Genomic DNA, 20311 nt, shown 5'->3' on the forward strand with positions numbered 1-20311 from the left:
TGAAAAGAAACGTATTTCAATCAATTGGCATTAAAATAAATCAATTTATTTTTTTTTTGCAAAATTACTCAAAAAAAGCTAAGGGGACGTACGGGAAAATTTTCAAAATTTTTAGAATTTTTTTTTGTTTTTTTTGGTCTTTTTTGTATTTAAAACAGTATTTGAGTGAAAAGAAACGTATTTCAATCAATTGGCATTAAAATAAATCAATTTATTTATTTTTTGCAAAATTACTCAAAAAATGCTAAGGGGGGAGTAGGGGAAATTTTCAAAATTTTTAGAATTTTTTTTTGTCTTTTTTGTATTTAAAGCATTATTTTAATGAAAAGAAACGTATTTCAATCAATTGGCATTAAACTAAATCAATTTATTTTTTTTGCAAAATTACTCAAAAAAGCTAAGGGGGGAGTAGGGGAAAATTTTCAAAATTTTAAGGATTTTTTTTTGGTAATTTCTTGGTCTTTTTTGTATTTAAAGCATTAGTTGAGTGAAAAGAAACGTATTTCAAACAATTGGCATTAAAATAAATCAATTTATTTTTTTTTTTGCAAAATTACTCAAAAAAAAGCTAAGGGGGGAGTAGGGGAAAATTTTCAAAATTTTTAGAATTTATTTTTTTGTTTCTTTTTGGTTTTTTTTGTATTTAAAGCATTATTTCAATGAAAAGAAGCGTATTTCAATCAATTGGCATTAAAATAAATCAATTTATTTTTTTTTTGCAAAATTACTCAAAAAAAGCTAAGGGCGGATGGGGGGGGGAGGGGGAATTTTCAAAATTTTTAGAATTTATTTTTTTGTTTTTTTTGGTCTTTTTTGTATTTAAAGCATTATTTGAGTGAAAAGAAACGTATTTCAATCAATTGGCATTAAAATAAATCAATTTATTTTTTTTGCAAAATTACTCAAAAAAAGCTAAGGGGGGAGTAGGGGAAAATTTTCAAAATTTTTAGAATTTATTTTTTGTTTTTTTTGGTCTTTTTTGTATTTAAAGCATTATTTCAATAAAAAGAAACGTATTTCAATCAATTGGCATTAAAATAAATCAATTTATTTTTTTTGCAAAATTACTCAAAAAAAGCTAAGGGGGGAGGGGGTGGAAAATTTCAAAATTTTTAGAATTTATTTTTTGTTTTTTTTTGTCTTTTTTGTATTTAAAGCATTATTTGAGTGAAAAGAAACGTATTTCAATCAATTGGCATTAAAATAAATTAATTTATTTTTTTTGTTGCAAAATTACTCAAAAAAAGCTAAGGGGGGAGTAGGGGAAAATTTTCAAAATTTTTAGATTTTTTTTTTGGTCTTTTTTGTATTTAAAGCATTATTTGAGTGAAAAGAAACGTATTTCAATCAATTGGCATTAAAATAAATCAATTTATTTTTTTTTTTGCAAAATTACTCAAAAAAAGCTAAGGGGGGAGCAGGGGAAAATTTTCAAAATTTTTAGAATTTTTTTTTGGATTTTTTTTGTCTTTTTTGTATTTAAAGCATTATTTCAATGAAAAAAAAACGTATTTCAATCAATTGGCATTAAAATAAATCAATTTATTTTTTTTGCAAAATTACTCAAAAAAAGCTAAGGGGGGAGTAAGGGAAAATTTTCAAAATTTTTAGAATTTATTTTTTTGTTTTTTTTTGGTCTTTTTTGTATTTAAAGCATTATTTGAGTGAAAAGAAACGTATTTCAATCAATTGGCATTAAAATAAATCAATTTATTTTTTTTTTGCAAAATTACTCAAAAAAGCTAAGGGGGGAGTAGGGGAAAATTTTCAAAATTTTTAGAATTTTTTTTTGTTTTTTTTGTCTTTTTTGTATTTAAAGCATTATTTGAGTGAAAAGAAACGTATTTCAAACAATTGGCATTAAAATAAATCAATTTATTTTTTTTGCAAAATTACTCAAAAAAAGCTAAGGGGGGAGTAGGGGAAAATTTTCAAAATTTTTAGAATTTATTTTTTTGTTTTTTTTGGTCTTTTTGTATTTAAAGCATTTTTTGAGTGAAAAGAAACGTATTTCAATCAATTGGCATTAAAATAAATTAATTTATTTTTTTTGTTGCAAAATTACTCAAAAAAAGCTAAGGGGGGAGTAGGGGAAAATTTTCAAATTTTTTAGAATTTATTGTTTTGTTTTTTTGGTCTTTTATGTATTTAAAGCATTATTTGAGTGAAAAGAAACGTATTTCAATCAATTGGCATTAAAATAAAACAATTTATTTTTTTTTGCAAAATTACTCAAAAAAAGGTAAGGGGGGAGTAGGGGAAAATTTTCAAAATTTTTAGAATTTATTTTTTTGTTTTTTTTTTGGTCTTTTTTGTATTTAAAGTATTATTTGAGTGAAAAGAAACGTATTTCAATCAATTGGCATTAAAATAAATCAATTTATTTTTTTTTGCAAAATTACTCAAAAAAGCTAAGGGGGGAGTAGGGGAAAATTTTCAAAATTTTTAGAATTTATTTTTTGTTTTTTTTTGGTCTTTTTTGTATTTAAAGCATTATTTGTGTTGTGAATGATTACAGCCACACAGAGATCATAAAATGTAGATCTGTTTTCTAGCTATTTATTGTCGGTGTAGTTAGAAAAGGGGAGATCACAAATTAGTTTCGTTCTCTACTGTCGCGCTTAAAAGAGGCCGAAGGCGCGTCCTTCGGCCCTTTTTATCGGGTTTTCCTTCGTCGCCATCCTAACCGCTGCTATAATGATGGTGAGCACTGTCCCACCATCGCCTCCATTGCGAAACCCTACAACGATATCGCTTTTGTAAGGCCCTGCTGCTATAATACAACGTAAACAAACGAGTTGCGATATACGCTTCGCAACATTCTCCCCACCAGTGTAACGCTCTGGGCGTTACACTCAACTAACGTTTGTTTCTCCTATCGATCTGTCAAAACCCACGCGGTACACTTAACTGTTCCCTACAATATCTAGCACCGCTAATTTCGTTGCCGGTCTTTCTAAAATCCCGCTTGCCGTTCGCACTTTCGCTCGCTCAACCTGGCCGTCCTTCGCACGGGTCACTTCTAGTACACGTCCCATCGGCCAAGTGTTCCGAGGCAGGTTCCCATCCACGACCACCACCACGTCTCCCTCTTTAATCGGTGGCACCGGGTGGAACCATTTCGTCCTGCGGGTGAGCGTTGGTAGGTAGTCTGCAATCCACCGCTTCCAGAATATATCCGCGTTCACTTGCAGGGCACCCCACGACGTCCGTATCGCTGTCGGTGAGTCGTCCAAACAAACGGCTTGTTTGCTCCCGTCAGGGTTTCCTAGTAGCAGGTGGTTCGACGTTATTGGACAGTCCCAATGGATTCCGGATCTCCACAGGTCCTGCAAGAGTATCTTAAGGAACATTAAGAAATGGCCAATAAATCCTAGAGGGTCGTAAATCATCATCAGGATGCTCAACACTTCGCGTCTTGTCGGGAGTCTACCACCCGTTAGCAGCTTCTCATCGATGCGCGGATTTATACGGGAGGTAAACACACCACTCTCGGTATTCCACCACATACCCAGAACCTTCTCGGTACCTTGTCCTGCACTCATGTCCACACACATTTTGTTATTAGCTCCCCACCGGAGCTTATGCACGACCTCCTTGGCATTAGAGAGCCAGTTCCGGATCTCGAACCCGCCCTGCGAATGGACGTATCGTACGTCTTCCGCCAGGGTAACTGCCTCCTCCACGGTTTCGACGCTGGCCAGCATATCGTCCACATAATGCTCGAATTTGATGCATTCCGCTGCTCGTGGAAAACGGTCAGCGAACCTCTCCGTATTCAGGTTCTTAACGAAGTGTGCCCCAGCAGGCGAGCGAGCTGCACCAAAGGTCATCACAGAAACGGCGTACACGCTAGGTTCACCATTCCGCTTGCTGCCATCATCCCAGAACACCAGTTGACTTCGTTGGTCCGCGGGGTTCATTCTTACCTGGAAGAACATTTCGCGGATGTCTCCCGTTACGGTGATTCGATTCTCCCGGAACTTATATAACACCTGTACCAGCCCCACTAGTTGGTCCGGACCGGCTAGTAGGAACGTATTCAGGCTCACCCCGTGTACCTGTGCAGCAGCGTCAAACACCATACGCAGCTTTCCGAGCTTGTTCGGGTTGTAAACTGGGAAAATTGGTAAATACCAGTCCCTTTCCTTCCTTTCTGCGATCTCCTCTTCCGGTACACGTCGAATGTACCCCTTGTCTGCGTACTCACGCATCTTTTCGCTAATTGCCTTAGCTAATCCCGGGTCCTTATCGCATTTCCTTTTCAGGCACATGTGACGTTTGAGTGCCATCTCGCGGTTGCATGGAAGACGCACGTCGTCATACTTCCACAGCAAACAGGTCTCGTACCGATCTCCCAGTAGGCGCGTTCCGGTTTTCAACATTGTGTTCGCTCGTTCTTCCTCTTTCGGCATAAGTTTACGCGGAGCGCTCACCCCGATGGACTCCAAAGAGAAGTATTCCGTAAGCGCCATGTTTAGGTTCTGATCATTTTTATCATTACAGACACATAGGTGAAAGTTATGGTATGTCGTGGCGCTCGAGGATGTCGGTATGCGGCATGGACCAAACACTGTCCATCCCAGTCTGGTCTTGGCGGCGATTGGTTAGTTGAAATTACCTTCCACACATCGTAACGGCTTACCCAGGTGAATATTGTTGATGCCGATCAGAACACGCGGTACCACATTAGTATAAGATGTAATGGGGAGTCCTTTTAGGTACGGACAAAGCTCCACCAACTTCGCGATCGGTAGCGTCTGCGCCGGTAACGTCAGGTCCTGCAAGGTGTGCGCCTTTCGTATGTTAAACACCACTGTTCCCTGATGCGCGCCTGATATCCGCAGCTGGACCTCTCTTGAATCGGACTCGTTCCGCACGGTATCGTCCGTCCACTTCAAACATAAGGGGTTTGACTTGCTTTCAATGCCCAATTCTTCAATCAGTCTACAATCAATGAAGGTGGCCGAGGATCCCTCATCTATAAACGCGAACGTCTTTATGTCTTTATGTCAATCAGCCAACGTGCGGCAAAAGTCGTGGCACAAAACACAGGGCGTTCTTTTCGTAGTGCTGTGAACGTTTACGTGCGCGGGAGCCTTCCTTACTCCATTCACAAACGGTAGTGATCGGGACACGTCGGGTCGTGTCGATCGCTCAATGGTTTTCGAGGCGGCACTCGCAGCCACCGCAATCTCATAAAACCATTTGTCGAATTCCTTAATTGTTTCCCGCGACAATTTGATTTTATAACGAGCCCATTCCAAACTCCGTTCAGCGGGAAGCTTCGCTACCAACTCTCTTAGTAGCGTCACGTTGCAGTCGTAATCATGCAACCCGGAAGCCTCTATCGTTGCACACATTTTTCGCACCATTTTGCCAAACGTGGCAAGCGTCTCCAAACGGTGGTACGAACCGGTGGTAGCCTCCTAACTTTCTCCACCAAACTATCCACTATGAGATCCGGCCGACCATATTCTGTTCGCAGAATCTCGATCACACCGGCCAAACCATCCGGTAACAGCATGAGATGGTCCACCGATTCTAACGCTGGTCCCCGAAGCGCCCGTTGAAGACGTATGAGGTTCTCATCGTCGCTAAACCCACACAGTATCGTAGATCGCTCGTACGTCGCGATAAACAACGGCCACTGTTCAACGTTTCCGGAACACCGGAAGCTCCTTCGGGATAGCCTTGCGCGCTGCTTCTTGACTTGGTGTCAACGGCATCACGCGGCCCTTCATCACCGGTTTCGACTCCATTGTCGAATTGGCAGCCGTCTTCTCTTCAAGCTTGTAAAGCTGCCCAAGCTTGTTTTCACGGTGGACCCTTATGGAATCCTCCACCGCACGCCTCCACTCAGCATACTCACATTCTTGTGCGGCTGCTTGGTCCGCAGCCCACGTACGATCGTACTCCGTTGGACATCGGGTTGTTGCAGGGGTCAAGGGTTGATGACCTTTAGCGTCTTCCGCCATCCTGCCATACCGCAGCGGCGCTGGGGCAATGCGTGATGCCCACGCACCCGCGGTCGCGGTTGGGGTCGAAGGTGGGTGACCCGCACCGCCATTTCGATGATTGTCGCCATGGTAACGAGCCGGTGGCGTCGTTCCGAAGCGACTCGTATCTCGCAACCAAGCTTCGGATTTTGCTACGTAAGCACTCACCTGGCTGCTTGCGTCGGAAATATCTTCTTCGAGCTCGATCTCACGCAGCTCGATCTCCAGCTCCTTCCGAGCCCTTTCAAGTTCATACTCCTTCCGAGAGTTTTCCAGCTTGAGCTCCTTCTTTTGAAGCTCGATACGCTTCCTTCTTACCTCCAGGTAGGAAGGCAACCTCCGAGGCAATACCGGTGACACTTCCCCGTCCTTTGGTGGTTCTTCCACGACGCTCACGCGCCTTTCAGGGAATGCGCCCGACGTTGTCGCTTGCTGCTCCTGCAGCTCTGCAACTTCCTCGCAACTATTGTCCAATGTTGCTCTTTCCATCTCACAACTAACACTTTTCTTCACTCGCGAATTAACACTACTCCCTGGTGGCGAGATTTATATGCGGAATTTCGCGCGCGTATCGTTGACCGTACCGTTTTACTAGTTACACGTACTACTCGCGTTTAGATTTACGTACGCGTTTACGAACTAACGAACGTTGTGTAGTGATAACTAATTTGTGAAATGTTGTGAATGATTACAGCCACAGAGAGATCATAAAATGTAGATCTGTTTTCTAGCTATTTATTATCGGTGTAGTTAGAAAAGGGGAGATCACAAATTAGTTTCGTTCTCTACTGTCGCGCTTAAAAGAGGCCGAAGGCGCGTCCTTCGGCCCTATTTATCGGGTTTTCCTTCGTCGCCATCCTAACCGCTGCTATAATGATGGTGAGCACTGTCCCACCATCGCCCCCATTGCGAAACCCTACAACGATATCGCTGTTGTAAGGCCCTGCAGCTATACTACAACGTAAACAAACGAGTTGCGATATACGCTTCGCAACAGTGTCTTTGCTAAAGTGTCTTGGCTAAGGTGTCTTGGCTAATGTGTCTTGGCTAATGTGTCTTGGCTAAGGTGTCTTGGCTAAGGTGTCTTGGCTAATGTGTCTTGGCTAAGGTGTCTTGGCTAATGTGTCTTGGCTAATGTGTCTTGGCTAAGGTGTCTTGGCTAATGTGTCTTGGCTAATGTGTCTTGGCTAATGTGTCTTGGCTAAGGTGTCTTGGCTAAGGTGTCTTGGCTAATGTGTCTTGGCTAATGTGTCTTGGCTAAGGTGTCTTGGCTAAGGTGTCTTGGCTAATGTGTCTTGGCTAAGGTGTCTTAACTAAGGTGTCTTGGCTAATGTGTCTTGGCTAATGTGTCTTGGCTAAGGTGTCTTGGCTAATGTGTCTTGGCTAATGTGTCTTGGCTAAGGTGTCTTGGCTAAGGTGTCTTGGCTAATGTGTCTTGGCTAATGTGTCTTGGCTAAGGTGTCTTGGCTAATGTGTCTTAGCTAATGTGTCTTGGCTAATGTGTCTCTTCTAATGTGTCTTGGCTAAGGTGTCTTGGCTAATGTGTCTTGGCTAAGGTGTCTTGGCTAAGGTGTCTCGGCTAATGTGTCTTGGCTAATGTGTCTCGGCTTATGTGTCTTGGCTAATGTGTCTTGGCTTATGTGTCTTGGCTAATGTGTCTTGGCTAATGTGTCTTGGCTAAGGTGTCTTGGCTAATATATCTTGGCTAATGTGTCTTGGCTAATGTGTCTTGGCTAAGGTGTCTTGGCTAATGTGTCTTGGCTAATGTGTCTTGGCTAATGTGTCTTGGCTAAGGTGTCTTGGCTAATGTGTTTCGGCTAATGTGTCTTGGCTAATGTGTCTTGGCTAAGGTGTCTTGGCTAATGTGTCTTGGCTAATGTGTCATGGCTAATGTGTCTTGGCTAATGTGTCTTGGCTAAGGTGTCTAGGCTAAGGTGTCTTGGCTAATTTGTCTTGGCTAATGTGTCTTGGCTAATGTGTCTCGGCTAATGTGTCTTTGCTAATGTGTCTTGGCTAATGTGTCTTGGCTAAGGTGTCTTGGCTAATGTGTCTTGGCTAAGGTGTCTTGGCTAATGTGTCTTGGCTAATGTGTCTTGGCTAAGGTGTCTTGGCTAAGGTGTCTTGGCTAATGTGTCTTGGCTAATGTGTCTTGGCTAATGTGTCTTGGCTAAGGTGTCTTGGCTAATGTGTCTTGGCTAAGGTGTCTTGGCTAAGGTGTCTTGGCTAATGTGTCTTGGCAAATGTGTCTTGGCTAATGTGTCTTGGCTAAGGTGTCTTGGCTAATGTGTCTTGGCTAATGTGTCTTGGCTATGGTGTCTTGGCTAAGGTGTCTTGGCTAATGTGTCTTGGCTAATGTGTCTTGGCTAATGTGTCTTGGCTAATGTGTCTTGGCTAATGTGTCTTGGCTAAGGTGTCTTGGCTAATGTGTCTTGGCTAATGTGTCTTGGCTAATGTGTCTTGGCTAGTGTGTCTTGGCTAATGTGTCTTGGCTAAGGTGTCTTGGCAAATGTGTCTTGGCTAATGTGTCTTGGCTAATATGTCTTGGCAAATGTGTCTTGGCTAATGTGTCTCGGCTAATGTGTCTTGGCTAATGTGTCTTGGCTAAGGTGTCTTGGCTAATGTGTCTTGGTTAAGGTGTCTTAGCTAATGTGTCTTGGCTAAGGTGTTTTGGCTTAGGTGTCTTGGCTAATGTGTGTTGGCTTATGAGTCTTGGCTAATGTGTCTTGGCTAATGTGTCTTGGCTAATGTGTCTTGGCTAAGGTGTCTTGGCAAATGTGTCTTGGCTAATGTGTCTCGGCTAATGTGTCTTGGCTAATGTGTCTTGGCTAAGGTGTCTTGGCTAATGTGTCTTGGTTAAGGTGTCTTGGCAAATGTGTCTTGGCTAAGGTGTTTTGGCTTAGGTGTCTTGGCTAATGTGTGTTGGCTTATGAGTCTTGGCTAATGTGTCTTGGCTAATGTGTCTTGGCTAATGTGTCTTGGCTAAGGTGTCTTGGCTAATGTGTCTTGGCTAATGTGTCTTGGCTAATGTGTCTCGGCTAATGTGTCTTGGCTAAGGTGTCTTGGCTAAGGTGTCTTGGCTAATGTGTCTTGGCTAAGGTGTCTTGGCTAATGTGTCTTGGCTAAAGTGTCTTGGCTAATGTGTCTTGGCTAAGGTGTCTTGGCTAAGGTGTCTTGGCTAAGGTGTCTTGGCTAAGGTGTCTTGGTTAATGTGTCATGGCTAATGTGTCTTGGCTAAGGTGTCTTGGCTAATGTGTCTTGGCTAATGTGTCTTGGCTACGGTGTCTAGGCTAAGGTGTCTTGGCTAATGTGTCTTGGCTAAGGTGTCTTGGCTGATGTGTCTTGGCTAAGGTGTCTAACCGAAGGTGTCTTGGCTAAGGTGTCTTGGCTAAGGTGTCTTGGCTAATGTGTCTTGGCTAATGTGTCTTGGCTAATGTGTCTTGGCTAATGTGTCTCGGCTAATGTGTCTTGGCTAATGTGTCTTGGCTAATGTGTCTTGGCTAATGTGTCTTGGCTAAGGTGTCTTGGCTAATGTGTCTTGGCTAATGTGTCTTGGCTAAGGTGTCTTGGCTAAGGTGTTTTGGCTTAGGTGTGTTGACTTAGGTGTCTTGGCTAAGGTGTCTTGGCTAAGGTGTCTTGGCTAAGGTGTCTTGGCTAAGGTGTTTCGGCTAATGTGTCTTTGCTAATGTGTCTTGGCAAATGTGTCTTGGCTAAGGTGTTTTGGCTTAGGTGTCTTGGCTAATGTGTCTCGGCTAATGTGTCTTGGCTAATGTGTCTTAGCTAATGTGTCTTGGCTAATGAGTCTTGGCTAATGTGTCTTGGCTAAGGTGTCTTGGCTAATGTGTCTTGGCTAAGGTGTCTCGGCTAATGTTTCTCGGCTAATGTGTCTTGGCTAATGTGTCTTGGCTAATGTGTCTTGGCTAATGTGTCTTGAGTAATGTGTCTTGGCTAATGTGTCTTGGCTAATGTGTCTTGGCTAAGGTTTCTCGGCTAATGTGTGTTGGATAAGGTGTCTTGGCTAATGTGTCTCGGCTAATGTGTCTTGGCTAATGTGTCTTGGCTAAGGTGTCTTGGCTAATGTGTCTCGGCTAATGTGTCTTGGCTAATGTGTCTTGGCTAATGTGTCTTGGCTAATGTGTCTTGGCTAATGTGTCTTGGCTTATGTTTTTTTTTTTTTTTTTTTTTTTACAAGGAGTTTAAAATCTTCGAAAGACACCCACAGTGGGGGACATGGGATTTTTACCCAGTAAAAAACTCTCCTTGAACCCTGTGCACCCTACCACGGAATCACCTCGCGGTATTACTTCATGGGAGGGGCAGTGCTGTGCACTTAGTCTACTTGGTACGTACTAGCAACATATAACACTCTCGAGCACATGTAGGTTTTACACTGAACGGTCACACACGCACACACAAACAACACAACACTTCACACTAAACACTCAGGCAAGACCATGCATCTGGTCTTCTCTCCACCACCGCTGCAGCTTTGTAACGACCTGGCGCATCATCGTCGACGCAGCCTCCCACATATTGCTGTTCTGGAGCATCAGCTGCACCTAGTTTGAGTGCCCAACCTCCGTATCGCACATGTCGTTCAGCTGCTGACGTTCGGCGATGAACCTTGGACAGCCGAACATGACATGTTCTGCCGTCTCGTCGGCGTCCGGACAAGCTGGGCACCGCGGCGAAGACGCGTGCGTAAACCTATGCAAGTAGCTCCGGAAGCAGCCATGGCCGGAAAGAATCTGCGTGACAAAGAAGTCTACGTCACCATGCGTCCTTCCAACCCATGCCGCAACATCGGGAATCAGCGAATAGGTCCATCTGCCTGTTGTTGAACTTGACCAGCTGCTCTGCCATTTCTGCGTCGTCTCTGCCCTGATGCGTTTCTTCACAGCTGCAGTGAGAGGTTCCCCTGCACGTGCCGTCCGGAAATTCTCCAAGTCCTCCTCAAGAATGATGCATAGGGGCATCATACCCGATATCACGCAAACCGCGTCGTACGAGATGGTACGGTAAGCACTAGCAACACGCATGGCCAATCGCCGATGTACTCTACGTACAGTATTCTGGTGCTGCTTTTCCGACAGAATATGCGCCCAGACTGGCGCACCATATCTTATAACGGATATGGCAACGCTTGCGTGAAGACGTCGTATGCTGCTGCTGGGTCCACCTATGTTTGGCATGAATGATGCCAATGCATTTGCGGTCTTCATGGCTTTATTGCATGCATCATCTAGATGGTGCTTGAATTTCAGCCGGTCATCGATTCGAATCCCAAGGTATTTGAGATTCCTGACGGACTCAATGTGCTCTGAGCCCACCAGTATCGATGCCTTCTGCACTTCCTTATGGCTGCTGATGAGTATGAACTCTGTTTTCGCGTGCGCAATTTCTAAGCAGGCTGCTTTCATCCATTCATCGATTCTACCGACAGCATCCGTGGCTAACATCTCAACCTCCTCGATGGATTCGCCGGTGACTGTTAACGCAATGTCGTCTGCAAAGCCGGTGAGCTCAGTTTTTGGAGGAAGAGCGAGGGTTAGTACTCCGTTATACATGACGTTCCACAGGGTGGGACCAAGAACTGATCCCTGTGGAACTCCGGCTGTAATGGTGGACGTTTTAACCCCCTCGCCTGTTTCGTACTGCAAAACGCGGCCGTGGAGGTAGCTCCTCAGCACCCTGCACAAATACGGGGGAACCCTCATGTTCTCCAACGCAACTGCTATCGCCTCCCAACTAGCGCTGTTGAATGCGTTTTTGACGTCTATAGTGACGACTGCACAGTAGCGAGCACCACACCTTTTCCGACGAAACGCTGCGTTGCCTTTCTCGAGCACCGCCAGTACTGCGTCAACCGTTGAGCGCTTCTTCCGAAAACCGAACTGGTGCTCAGAAAGTCCGTGTTCGCCTTCCGTGTATTGAACCAAACGATCCAGAAGCGTCATCTCCTGAAACTTAACCATGGTGTCGATGAGACCCAACGGCCTGAAGGCTGACGGGTCACCCGGTGGCTTGCCCGGCTTTGGTATTAGAACCAGCTTTTGCTTCTTCCACAACGACGGGAAGTCTTTCAACCGTGTCTTGGCTTATGTGTCTTGGCTCATGTGTCTTGGCTAATGTGTCTTGGCTAATGAGTCCTGGCGAATGTGTCTTGGCTAATGTGTCTTGGCTAAGGTGTATTGCCTAAGGTGTCTTGGCTAAGGTGTCTTGGCTGATGTGTCTTGGCTAATGTGTCTTGTCTAATGTGTCTTGGCTAAGGTGTCTTGGCTAAGGTGTTTTGGCTAAGGTGTCTTGACTAATGTGTCTTGGCTAAGGTGTCTTGGCTAAGGTGTCTTGGCTAATGTGTCTTGGCTAATGTGTCTTGGCTAAGGTGTCTTGGCTCAGGTGTCTTGTCTAATGTGTCTTGGCTAAGGTGTCTTGGCTAATGTGTCTCGGCTATGGTGTCTTGGCTAAGGTGTCTTGGCTAAGGTGTCTTGGCTAATGTGTCTTGGCTAAGAAGTCTTGGCTAATGTGTCTCGGCTAATGTTTTTTGGCTAAGGTGTCTTGGCTAAGGTGTCTTGGCTAATGTGTCTTGGCTAGTGTGTCTTGGCTAAGGTGTCTTGGCTAATGTGTCTTGGCTAATGAGTCCTGGCTAATGTGTCTTGGCTAATGTGTCTTGGCTAAGGTGTATTGCCTAAGGTGTCTTGGATAAGGCGTCTTGGCTAAGGTGTCTTGGCTAATGTGTCATGGCTAATGTGTCTTGGCTAAGGTGTCTTGGCTAAGGTGTTTTGGCTAAGGTGTCTTGACTAATGTGTCTTGGCTAAGGTGTCTTGGCTAAGGTGTCTTGGCTAATGTGTCTTGGCTAAGGTGTCTTGGCTAAGGTGTCTTGGCTAAGGTGTCTTGGCTAAGGTGTCTTGGTTAATGTGTCTTGGCTAATGTGTCTTGGCTAAGGTGTCTTGGCTAATGTGTCTTGGCTAATGTGTCTCGGCTAATGTGTCTTGGCTAAGGTGTCTTGGCTAATGTGTCTTGGCTAATGTGTCTTGGCTAATGTGTCTTGGCTAAGGTGTCTTGGCTAAGGTGTCTTGGCTAATGTGTCTTGGCTAATGTGTCTTGGCTAATGTGTCTTGGCTAATGTGTCTTGGCGAATGTGTCTTGGCTAATGTGTCTTGGCTAATGTGTCTTGGCTAAGGTGTCTTGGCTAATGTGTCTTGGTTAATGTGTCTTGGCTAAGGTGTCTTGGCTAAGGTGTTTTGGCTTAGGTGTCTTGGCTAAGGTGTCTTGGCTAAGGTGTCTTGGCTAAGGTGTCTTGGCTAAGGTGTCTTGGCTAAGGTGTTTCGGCTAATGTGTCTTTGCTAATGTGTCTTGGCAAATGTGTCTTGGCTAATGTGTCTTGGCTAATGAGTCTTGGCTCATGTGTCTTGGCTAAGGTGTCTTGGCTAATGTGTCTTGGCTAATGTGTCTCGGCTAATGTGTCTTTGCTAATTTGTCTTGGCTAATGTGTCTTGGCTAAGGTGTTTTGGCTTAGGTGTCTTGGCTAATGTGTCTTGGCTAATGTGTCTTGACTAATGTGTCTTGGCTAATGTGTCTTGGCTAATGTGTCTTGGCTAATGTGTCTTGACTAATGTGTCTTGGTTAATGTGTCTTGGCTAATGTGTCTTGGCTAAGGTGTCTCGGCTAATGTGTCTTGGCTAAGGTGTCTTGGCTAATGTGTCTCGGCTAATGTGTCTTGGCTAATGTGTCTTGGCTAAGGTGTCTTGGCTAATGTGTCTTGGCTAATGTGTCTTGGCTAATGTGTCTTGGCTAATGTGTCTTAGCTAATGTGTCTTGGCTAATGTGTCTTGGCTAATGTGTCTTGGTTAAGGTGTCTTGGCTAAGGTGTCTTGGCTAATGTGTCTTGGCTAATGTGTCTTGGCTAATGTGTCTCGGCTAATGTGTCTTGGCTAAGGTGTCTTGGCTAAGGTGTCTTGGCTAATGTGTCTTGGCTAAGGTGTCTTGGCTAATGTGTCTTGGCTAAAGTGTCTTGGCTAATGTGTCTTGGCTAAGGTGTCTTGGCTAAGGTGTCTTGGCTAAGGTGTCTTGGCTAAGGTGTCTTGGTTAATGTGTCATGGCTAATGTGTCTTGGCTAAGGTGTCTTGGCTAATGTGTCTTGGCTAATGTGTCTTGGCTAAGGTGTCTTGGCTAATGTGTCTCGGCTATGGTGTCTTGGCTAAGGTGTCTTGGCTAATGTGTCTTGGCTAAGAAGTCTTTACTAATGTGTCTTGGCTAAGGTGTCTTGGCTAAGGTGTCTTGGCTAATGTGTCTCGGCTAATGTGTCTTAGCTAATGTGTCTTGGCTAAGGTGTCTTGGCTGGTGTGTCTTGGCTAAGGTGTCTTGGCTAAGGTGTCTCGGCTAATGTGTCTTAGCTAATGTGTCTTGGCTAATGTGTCTCTTCTAATGTGTCTTGGCTAAGGTGTCTTGGCTGATGTGTCTTGGCTAAGGTGTCTTGGCTAAGGTGTCTTGGCTAATGTGTCTTGGCTAATGTTTCTTGGCTAAGGTGTCTTGGCTGATGTGTCTTGGCTAAGGTGTCTTGGCTAAGGTGTCTTGGCTAATGTGTCTTAGCTAATGTGTCTTGGCTAATGTGTCTCGGCTAATGTGTCTTGGCTAAGGTGTCTTGGCTGGTGTGTCTTGGCTAAGGTGTCTTGGCTAAGGTGTCTCGGCTAATGTGTCTTAGCTAATGTGTCTTGGCTAATGTGTCTCTTCTAATGTGTCTTGGCTAAGGTGTCTTGGCTGATGTGTCTTGGCTAAGGTGTCTTGGCTAAGGTGTCTTGGCTAAGGTGTCTTGGCTAATGTGTCTTGGCTAAGGTGTCTTGGCTAATGTGTCTTGGCTAATGTGTCTTGGCTAATGTGTCTTGGCTAATGTGTCTCGGCTTATGTGTCTTGGCTAATGTGTCTCGGCTAATGTGTCTTGGTTAAGGTGTCTTGGCTAAGGTGTCTTGGCTAAGGTGTCTTGGCTAAGGTGTCTTGGCTAAGGTGTCTTGGCTAATGTGTCTCGGTCAATGTGTCTTGGCTAATGTGTCTTGGCTAATGTGTCTTGGCTAATGTGTCTTGGCTAATGTGTCTTGGCTAAGGTGTCTTGGCTAATGTGTCTTGGCTAATGAGTCCTGGCTAATGTGTCTTGGCTAATGTGTCTTGGCTAAGGTGTATTGCCTAAGGTGTCTTGGCTAAGGTGTCTTAGCTAATGTGTCTTGGCTAATGTGTCTTGGCTAAGGTGTCTTGGCTAAGGTGTCTTGGCTAAGGTGTCTTGGCTGATGTGTCTTGGCTAAGGTGTCTTGGCTAAGGTGTCTTGGCTAATGTGTCTTAGCTAATGTGTCTTGGCTAATGTGTCTTGGCTAATGTTTCTTGGCTAATGTGTCTTGGCTAATGTGTCTTGGCTAAGGTGTATTGCCTAAGGTGTCTTGGCTAATGTGTCTTGGCTAATGTGTCTTGGCTAAAGTGTCTTGGCTAATGTGTCTTGGCTAAGGTGTCTTGGCTAATGTGTCTTGGCTAAGGTGTCTTGGCTAATGTGTCTAAGCTAATGTGTCTTGGCTAATGTGTCTTGGCTAAAGTGTCTTGGCTAATGTGTCTTGGCTAATGTGTCTTGGCTAAGGTGTCTTGGCTAATGTGTCTTAGCTAATGTGTCTTGGCTAATGTGTCTTGGCTAATGTGTCTTGGCTAAGGTGTCTTGGCTGATGTGTCTTTTTTTTTTTTTTTTTTTTTTTTACAAGGAGTTTAAAATCTTCGAAAGACACCCACAGTGGGGGACATGGGATTTTTACCCAGTAAAAAACTCTCCTTGAACCCTGTGCACCCTCCCACGGAATCACCTCGCGGTATGACTTCATGGGAGGGGCAGTGCTGTGCACTTAGTCTACTTGGTACGTACTAGCAACATATAACACTCTCGAGCACATGTAGGTTTTACACTGGACGGTCACACACGCACACACAAACAACACAACACTTCACACTAAACACTCAGGCAAGACCATGCATCTGGTCTTCTCTCCACCACCGCTGCAGCTTTGTAACGACCTGGCGCATCATCGTCGACGCAGCCTCCCACATATTGCCGTTCTGGAGCATCAGCTGCACCAAGTTTGAGTGCCCAACCTCCGTATCGCACATGTCGTTCAGCTGCTGACGTTCGGCGATGAACCTTGGACAGCCGAACATGACATGTTCTGCCGTCTCGTCGGCGTCCGGACAAGCTGGGCACCGCGGCGAAGACGCGTGCGTAAACCTATGCAAGTAGCTCCGGAAGCAGCCATGGCCGGAAAGAATCTGCGTGACGAAGAAGTCTACGTCACCATGCGTCCTTCCAACCCATGCCGCAACATCGGGAATCAGCGAATAGGTCCATCTGCCTGTTGTTGAACTTGACCAGCTGCTCTGCCATTTCTGCGTCGTCTCTGCCCTGATGCGTTTCTTCACAGCTGCAGTGAGAGGTTCCCCCGCACGTGCCGTCCGGAAATTCTCCAAGTCCTCCTCAAGAATGATGCATAGGGGCAACATACCCGATATCACGCAAACCGCATCGTACGAGATGGTACGGTAAGCACTAGCAACACGCATGGCCAATCGCCGATGTACTCTACGTACAGTATTCTGGTGCTGCTTTTCCGACAGAATATGCGCCCAGACTGGCGCACCATATCTTATAACGGATATGGCAACGCTTGCGTGAAGACGTCGTATGCTGCTGCTGGGTCCACCTATGTTTGGCATGAATGATGCCAATGCATTTGCGGTCTTCATGGCTTTATTGCATGCATCATCTAGATGGTGCTTGAATTTCAGCCGGTCATCGATTCGAATCCCAAGGTATTTGAGATTCCTGACGGACTCAATGTGCTCTGAGCCCACCAGTATCGATGCCTTCTGCACTTCCTTATGGCTGCTGATGAGTATGAACTCTGTTTTCGCGTGCGCAATTTCTAAGCAGGCTGCTTTCATCCATTCATCGATTCTACCGACAGCATCCGTGGCTAACATCTCAACCTCCTCGATGGATTCGCCGGTGACTGTTAACGCAATGTCGTCTGCAAAGCCGGTGAGCTCAGTTTTTGGAGGAAGAGCGAGGGTTAGTACTCCGTTATACATGACGTTCCACAGGGTGGGACCAAGAACTGATCCCTGTGGAACTCCGGCTGTAATGGTGGACGTTTTAACCCCCTCGCCTGTTTCGTACTGCAAAACGCGGCCGTGGAGGTAGCTCCTCAGCACCCTGCACAAATACGGGGGAACCCTCATGTTCTCCAACGCAACTGCTATCGCCTCCCAACTAGCGCTGTTGAATGCGTTTTTGACGTCTATAGTGACGACTGCACAGTAGCGAGCACCACACCTTTTCCGACGAAACGCTGCGTTGCCTTTCTCGAGCACCGCCAGTACTGCGTCAACCGTTGAGCGCTTCTTCCGAAAACCGAACTGGTGCTCAGAAAGTCCGTGTTCGCCTTCCGTGTATTGAACCAAACGATCCAGAAGCGTCATCTCCTGAACCTTAGCCATGGTGTCGATGAGACCCAACGGCCTGAAGGCTGACGGGTCACCCGGTGGCTTACCCGGCTTTGGTATTAGAACCAGCTTTTGCTTCTTCCACAACGACGGGAACTGCCCAGACAGGAGAGTGGTCTGCAGCACGGTTTGGAACACTGCCGGATACGCTTTCATGGCCACCATGACTGCCTCGTTAGGAAGTCCATCCGGCCCGGGTGCTTTTCCTGGTTTGAGGCGGTCAGCGATCCTGAGGATCTCGTCGACTGTAATCGGCTCAGGTTCGGACTCCGGGACTGTGAACGCTGGGTTTAGTACCGGAGGGTTGTGCGTCGGGAACAATCTTTCGATGATGCTTTTAAGCACAACAGGGCAACGCTCGACGGGTTCATGTGTTCTGCCTTTCCCCATCAGCTCCTTGAAAGCAGAACCCCATGGCTTCCGAGCGACTGCTGCGCATAATTGAAGAAAGTAACGCCGTTTGCTCGACTTAATCTCTCTCTTTAAGACCGACCTAGCCGTAACGTAGGCGTCTCTCAGCTGCAGTTTTCGTTTCGGACACCTCTCACGTTGCATTTTTCTGCGGGCTGCCAAGCAATCAGACCGGAACTTCGCGATGGTAGAGTCCCACCAGTAGGCAGGAGTGCGGGAATGACGGGGTGGCTTTCTACGGGGCATCGTGGCATCACACGCCGTGGACAGAGCAGCTACAAGATCTGGAGCATTTCGAACTATTCCAAAATCGCCGAAGTTAAGCGCTTCCAAGAAAAGTTCTTTGTTGAACATCCGGGTTTTCCAGCCTCGCATATTGTTTGACGGAACCTGCAGTGTTATGCGCTTTCTCCCGATGCTATACCGGACAACTCGATGATCGCTCAGGGTATACGCATCGCTCACTCGCCAGTTTAGGTGTTGCGCCAGGACGGGACTACAGAACGTAATGTCGATAATCGACGTCCTGTCGTTCCTGCTGAATGTAGGAGTGGAGCCAACGTTTCCCAGGACAACGTTCAGCCGGGCGAAACTCTCCAGTATCGCTTCTCCCCTGTTGTTAGTGCGAATGCTCCCCCATTCAACGGCCCATGCGTTAAAGTCTCCGGCGATGATCACGTCGCTAATCCCACTGAGTTCAGCGACTAGGTTGTCCAACATCTCGTTGAACCTTTTCAGCTCCCAGCTTGGCGGTGCGTAGCTGCTGCAGATGCACACCCCGTTTACTTCGGCGATCACGAAACCCTCGAATGTACAGGAAACCACTCTCTGAATCGGGAATCTTCCCGCAGCCCAGATTGCAGCCTTGCCTGTTTTGTCCGAAACCCAGTTGTTGCTGCCGCCTTTCGGTGCTTGGTACGGCTCCGACAGAATGACCACATCGCCCTTTTCCTCAACCACTACCTGACACAAAAGATCTTGGGCAGCCTCGCAGTGATTCAGGTTTACTTGCACTATCTCCATGCTTTCTGGGCTGCTGGACAATACGTTCCTCCGACCTGGTGAGCATTGTTGCCTGGAGCACATACTAGGCATACTGCCGGTTTGGTGCACGTGCGAGCCTGGTGGCCCTCCTCGCCGCACCGCAGACAGTTGTTTCTCCTATCCGGTCCCTTGCAGTCTCGCTGCACATGGTTGTATTCCCAGCAGCGGAAACACCTTCGCGATTGTGGCAGAATGCGGATTCGGCAAATTGACCTGTCAATTTCTACCTCTCTCGCTGACGCTATAAGCAGCGCTTGCTTGGCTGCCATTTTTATGCAGGCTGTCTGCGTTCCGTTGAATGCCGGCTTTATGTTGATGTCGAGGCGAGTAGTACCGAGTTCGAATCTCGCTTTAAGCGCGCGTTCAACATCTTCCAGGCTTGTCACCTCGTCTATGTCGCGAATTTCAAGTGTCGCAACATTTCCTCGCACTGTGACCTGACCGGCTTCTCCCACGGAATCCTGCAGCAGGTCTTTAAAGTCGCTACCGCTTACTGCATCGTCTCGCTTCAGCTCGAAAATCAGGTTTCCCTCCCTCGTGCGTCTAACCTTGGAAACTTGCTTCCCAAGCGATTGCAGTTTCGGATCCGCCTTCACCCTTCGCAGAATGTCGGCGTACGACTCCTTTTCTTTGAGCCCCACTACTATCGCTTCCGTTTTGTGGCGCGTTTGAGAGGCCATCTTTGGCAGGACTGCTGCCTTACCCGCTTGCTCGGTAGTCGTCTTCTTGGGCTCTTGCTGCCTCCGCTTAACGATGGTGGTCCACGGCAGTTCGTCGGACGTTTCGGTTATGTGAGTTTCGGTTACGAGGTTCCCCGAAGCGTCACTTTTAGGCTTCTTCTGCATCAATGGTACAGCTTCCGGGGTTATCGCACTTCTCCCCCGTTTAGATGAACCCGCGGTTTGCGTCAGTGGTGTCACCGTCTCGCTGCAACTCGATCTAGCCTCGCTAAGCAGCTTTTCTGCTCGTTCTGCTCGCATCTTCCATGTAAGTAGTTCGCGTTCCACGCTGCTGAGATCGGATAATATTTTGACCGACATCCTCTTGATGGGTGCGTGAACATTGTTGCGGTCTTTGGTGAAGAGATGCAACTCCCTCGCTGTCTCCAGGGCTTCTTTCAGCTTACTTCTACCTACTTGCATGGAACCACCCGTTTCCGCCGCTGGTTGGGTTTCATCACACCCCGTTCCGGCTCCCTGGCTGCAGGCGATATTTTTCGCCACTCCTGCATAACTGGCAGTAACTTCCTTACCTGCCACTACTTCTTCTTCTCTGCAATCAGCTTCATTGTTCTGTACGTTCCCACTAGGGGGTGAGCGTACAGTCTTGCTGCTCTT

General features: G+C 46.2%; 1 protein-coding gene across 1 annotated transcript in view; it reads left to right on the forward strand.

The window, feature by feature from the left end:
• Window positions 1-6033: 6033 nt before the first annotated feature.
• The window catches only part of LOC125774396 (uncharacterized), a 158030-nt gene continuing 143752 nt past the window's right edge, over window positions 6034-20311 (forward strand). The window contains exons 1-3 of the mRNA XM_049444624.1: window positions 6034-7891; window positions 12715-12896; window positions 14157-14744. The gene's annotated coding sequence lies outside the window, so the exon portion shown is untranslated. The remainder of the gene's footprint in view (window positions 7892-12714; window positions 12897-14156; window positions 14745-20311) is intronic.

Source organism: Anopheles funestus, unplaced genomic scaffold, assembly GCF_943734845.2.
Source record: "Anopheles funestus unplaced genomic scaffold, idAnoFuneDA-416_04 scaffold_36_ctg1, whole genome shotgun sequence".
NCBI classification, from domain to species: domain Eukaryota; kingdom Metazoa; phylum Arthropoda; class Insecta; order Diptera; family Culicidae; genus Anopheles; species Anopheles funestus.